Source organism: Mustelus asterias, chromosome 7 (genome assembly GCF_964213995.1).
Source record: "Mustelus asterias chromosome 7, sMusAst1.hap1.1, whole genome shotgun sequence".
Taxonomy (NCBI): domain Eukaryota; kingdom Metazoa; phylum Chordata; class Chondrichthyes; order Carcharhiniformes; family Triakidae; genus Mustelus; species Mustelus asterias.
Genome location: NC_135807.1, coordinates 41,829,918 through 41,835,917, shown reverse-complemented (window position 1 = coordinate 41,835,917; position 6,000 = coordinate 41,829,918).

Genomic DNA, 6,000 nt, shown 5'->3' with positions numbered 1-6,000 from the left:
GAGCATTGATAAATTGCTACTTTGCATCTTTTTTATAGTACACACTGCTGCCACTGTATATATTTAAGATGGTGGATGTGGTGCAGATGAAGTGAATTGCTTTCTTCTAGATGGTGTTGAGTTTTTTTGAGTGTTGCTGGAACTGCACTCACCTAGGGCAAGTGGAGGGTATTTCATTACACTCTTGCCTCAGAATTCCCAGTCTCTGACTACTCTTGCAGCACTAATCACTCATAAGGGATTGGGTAAACACATCATGGGTTCATTTATTAAGACTCAAGACATCAGCAGCAGAGCTGCGTGTGCTGTGTTCTGCCCACACACCAAAGTGAAACTGAAACTGAATCATATGAAACACTTCTTCTGGTGATGCAATGCTGCTTTTCCTTTAAGGCATGTTACAACATTCCCTTTTCTTTTTGAAGATAATTTTCCTATAACTATATACAATACATGTTCATGTTTAGTTACCATTACATAACTGATGGATTTATGAGTCTCTAATGCGTAGATGTAATCTGCTGCTACACTCAGATTGTTAGGAGGTTTCTTTAATTGCTCACAATGATTTGTGGGATTGTCAATATTTGATGTTTTTCCTGGTTGCATTTGGGATCTTGTCCTCGATGCAATCAGACTGTATGGTAGTCGAGGAATTGGAATGGGTTTGATTTGTCCTTGGTTCTGCCTTCCCAATGACCTTTACATTCAACGTCCCGAACAAATCCTTGTCATTTCAGCTGATTGACATTTACCTCCTGTGGGACTTAGTAAGACAGTGACTGGTGGATGGCCAGAGACCTTCCATGTCATTCCAGAGGCTAAAAGACCATTTTGGCCTTATAGAGATGAACTCAAGATGTCAGGTCATTTTAAGGGCAAACACATCATCATCCCACGATCCATATGGCCTGATATCCTCTAACAATTGCACTGGGCACACGCAGGAATTGATCAAACCTGAAGATTGGACAGAGAGATGGTATATTGGCCAGGAGTCCAACAGGATATCAAAAAGGCTAGGAGGGAATTTAAGGCATGTCAAACCTTCATGCCTAGCAACCAGAAAGAATCACCATTTCCTCACAAGATACCCACACATCCATGGACCAGACTCATAACTGATCTCTTTAGTGTCTGTGGAGGTGATTTCTTGGATTGTAATGGATTTCTTCTCCAAAATTCCCATTATCCATCAATTGCACAACCTATCTAGTGCAAGCTTGAACATGTGAAGTTCAATTTTCAATCTATTTGGGGCATAACAGGAGGTTGTTTCTGACAGCAACTCTTTAAGGCAGAATTTGGGAAGTGGGTGTTAACAATGCCACTTTATCACCGCATTACCCCATATCCAATGGCATGACACAATTTATGGTTCAAACAATAAAATCCTTATCCATGAAGTGACATCAAAAGAAACACAATCTACATGCAGCCATGTTGTATCACAGACTGACATTGCTCAGTGAGGCTGTTTGCCCACCAGAGGAATCAGCAGGCAAATTTCCCCTGTCATCAATCACTGTGTATTCCCATGAATGCTCGATTCCTTGATCAAAAAACACAGGAAGGTGAAAGATGCTCAGTGTAATGTGATAACTATGTTCGGAGTTGTGGGTTTTTAACCAAAAGAAAAGAACGTGGTTTGCACACGTGGATTCAAAATAACATCAATAGATTTATTCTCGGAGATGTTTTCTGCACAGAGTACAAACTGAAAGCAAAATAGCAGCCTGTGGTAACACCCGAATGATGTCACCAGCAAATCATGTGATCAGCTCTTAAAGCAAGCTGCAACCCTTTTTAATACATAGAACCCAGGATGGGCAAGGGGCTGACAAATTACCCAACCAGAAGAGCAGTTTGACTATAACACCAGGCTGATGGCACCTAGAATCCTGCAGTAAGTATCAGCATGTGCCAAGAACCAAGACTGTATCAAGTTTGAATACATCATGACCATGTCACAGATACAAAATAGAATAATACCCCATAATTCCCTCAATTTACCCATAATGCTACACTGTTCGATTATCTTGACTCTACTCTTTGGTTTCCAAATTTCCATCTAAATGCCGTACCCCCACCCCTTTTGTTTAATGCCTTATCCACAGCTCTAGTTATACGATTTCCCAGGACTTTTGGCCCAGTAGGTTTATGTGGAGCCCATTCCAATAGAATAGCTCCCTCTTTCTTGAAATGCTAGTGTCAGTATTCCATGGACAAAATTCCCTGTACCACTCTTTGAGCTTTGGGTTTAATTCTCTAATCTGCTTAACCTCATGCCAATTGGCATGTGGCTCAGGTAACAATCCTGAGATGGTTATCTTTGAGGTTTTGCATTTTAATTTGGAGCCCATCTCCTCAAACATTCTCAGCATAACGTCATTTCCCATTCTGATTCACAACAACTGATAATCCTCCACCACCCCCCTCCCCCCGCCCCCCCCCCCCCGCCCCTGACTCCAAATTAATCTCCAGCCATGAGGAGATACCCTTATTCCTCGCACTCAGCAGCCAACATAACCTTTGGAACTCCTGGTCAAGGCTGCAGAGAGCAATTTCTATCCCCTTGACTATTGCTGCCCTTATCCCTTTTCCTCCTCCAACTGGAATGGCTTCCTGTGCTACGGTGCCATGGTCACTTTGCTTGCCAAATTGTAGTCTTTATTCTCAGCCATACAGGTAATGAGTACAAATTCAAGGGTGGAGACTCCTTCATCATATACCTGCCTGACTTGAGTTGCACTGTCCTGCCCTGTTTATTGACCAACTGTGCACAGTTTCATCACTGAAGTTGTTTGCATTACCTTAATTCTACTCTTCATAGATAGAAATATGCTATTGTTTCAATCTGGATTGTATGAAACATTTTTATGTCACAGAAATTATGTCATATCTGTGAAATATAGCTTGACTAAAACACATATATTTACTCTTCTGGAATCCAGATTTAATCAAGTAAAATTACATTTATAGCTAAATGGATGAATTCAAATGATTCTAAGTCAGCAATGCGAATTTTGTATCTGATAGATGGTAAATTACATGCAATGATTTGATTTGGTTTGACTTATTATCACATGTATTTGTGTACAGTGAAAAGCATTGTTTCTTGCGCACTGTACAGACAAGACATTCAGTACATGGAAAAGGAAAAGAGAGGGTGCAGAATGTAGTGCTACAGTCATAGCTAGGCTGTAGAGAAAGATCAACTTAATATGGTAGGTCCATTCAAAAGTCTGATGGCAGCAGGGGTGAAGCTGTTCTTGAGTTGGTTGGTACATGACCTCAGAGGTTAAAGATGTCTGCGAATATCCCCACCAACTGGCCTGCACAGGATCTGAGTGCTTGTCCAGCTTCCCCATCCGAGCCAGTTGCTTTCCGTAGGTTGACTTTCCAGAAGGCTGGTCTGACATCTGCGATGGTGACTTCAGATATTGGTTTGGCTGAGGTTTCCGGGATGGAAAGCATGCTCTCGCTGACCTCATTCTCAAAACGTGCATAGAATGCTTTGAACTCATTGGGAAGGGGTCGATTGTTGCCGGCGATTCTATGTGCCTTCATTGTAGCCTGTTATGTCTTGCAGACTTTGCCATAGTCGGCGGGAGTCCGTGTGGCTAGCCTGGGACTCTAGCTTGGTCCGGTACCATCTGTTGCCATCAATGATAGATCTCCTGAAATCATATCTGGATTTCTTGTATAGTTCCAGACTGCCTGACTTGAACGCCTCAGACCTGGACTTCAGCAAGCAATGGAATTCGTGCCCTGATCTTCACAACCAAATCAGGCCATTCTGGTTAATGGTCATTGACATAAAACATTTACACTGTTTTTCCCTCTCCCCAGATGCTGCCTGACCTGCTGCGTATTTCCAGCAATTTTCATTTCTATTATTGTATCCCATGAGTTCAGGCTTTACTGAAGGGCAAAATATGACATATTTTACAAAATATATTACAAAATCTTTATAACCTGTATAATAGGACCTGTGTCGGTCTGTGTTATCTTTTACAGTCTGCCTGAAAATAACATAGACTAGATTTAGATCCAGTTTGGTGCAATTGTAATTTGTTGGACAACTGTGTACAAAATGGACAGATATTCTCAATCTCCTTCAGAACTGGTCAGAATGACACATCAAAGCATTGTGAATACAAAACCTTGCAGTATCTTCAAATGGTAACATGTATTTTTATTTCAAAATGGACAGTAACTAGGACACCCGCCCACTCTGCCTTGTGAGAGTTTCAAACGTAATGACAGTGTTTGAAACCTGTTCTGTTCAATAACCCATCATTATTGGCCAGTGCACTGAAAGGTTGGCTAGTTGCACTGTGCAGTATTTGCTAGATGCTACAGCCCAAACACTCTACCCCAGAGGGTCTGTGATCTTCCATGGGCCACTAGATTAGTGTGACTTCCAGTGTTAACCCTTTATATGGAAAAAAAACTATTGCAAGTTTGTGCTTGGCAGCGAGTTCTACCTTGGAGAATAACTTTGAGGATTATACAATGCAAAGCCATCACAATATCTATTGTGAAGTAGTTAATGCCAGTAAGTAACCCTTTACAGATAATTTTATTTAAAGTATTTAGGCACAAACAGAACACAGCTGATCTTGTCATATTTAGCAACTGGGAATGGATGCTCCCTTTGTACTCAGAGGGGTAAGCCTGGCTTTCAAACATGATCATCTAAGTACCTGTAGTGTAACTTTAAGCAGCCTATTTTGACACAGATCATCAGAAGAACAAAGGAGGATCCGAGTCCTTCAGACTTAGTAGGAATGGTGAGTAGTTATTAGCTCCTGATGTGATTTGACAGACTACTTAAAGTCTGTTTCCTTTGATTGTGACAGTGTAATTGTTTGAAAGATATAATCTTGTTCCCAGTTTACCTGGGGCAAGGGAAACTAAACTTTCATTAAAGCAAAAGAGTCTGTTGGGAAAAGTCTCTTGTTGTCTTCATATCTATTTTGGTACTTTATATGGTGTAACAACTTATATGGTGTAACACACCTGCCAGTGTGTTGTTGGTCACTTTTACACAATGCTATCATTAATCAGATGAATCACCTTGACTTATGAATGTGAGAGTTAAAGTGACTAGACAGGTAAAAAATGTGGGTCATCTCACTTGGGTATACAAGAGCGCTGCAATTATCCTAATGCCTCTGCAGCAGGGAACCAAGGTTCCTGCTCTTGATTGTACCCAGTAACATTTGAAGTCATAAAAGCAAATTATTGTGGATGCTGGAATCTGAAACCAAAAGAGAAAATGCTGGAAAATCTCAGCAGGTCTGGCAGCATCTGTAAGGAGAGAAAAGAGCTGACCTTTCGAATCCAGATGACCCTTTGTCAAAGCTCAAAGTAACTGAGTTTTTATATACAAAGAACAATACAGCACAGGAACAGGCCCTTCGGCCCTCCAAGCCCGTGCCGCTCCCTTGTCCAAACTAGACCATTCTTTTGTATCCCTCCATTCCCACTCCGTTCATGTGGCTATCTAGATAAATCTTAAACGTTCCCAGTGTGTCTGCCTCCACCACCTTGCCCGGCAGCGCATTCCAGGCCCTCACCACCCTCTGTGTAAAATACGTCCTTCTGATATCCGTGTTAAACCTCCCCCCCGGCTCACCTTGAACCTATGACCCCTCGTGAACCTCACCACCAACCTGGGAAAAAGCTTCCCACCGTTCACCCTATCTATGCTTTTCATAATTTTATACACCCCTATTAGGTCACCCCTCATCCTCCATCTTTCCAGTGAGAACAACCCCAGTTTACCCAATCTCTCCTCATAACTAAGCCCTTCCACACCAGGCAACCTGGTAAACCTCCTCTGCACTTTCTCTAAAGCCTCCACGTCCTTCTGGTAGTGTGGCGACCAGAACTGGGTGCGGTATTCCAGATGTCTTAATTATTGTAGGGGTTAATTAATTCCAAATATCTTAATTATTTATGGTGAACATCACAACTGAATCTAATCTTCAC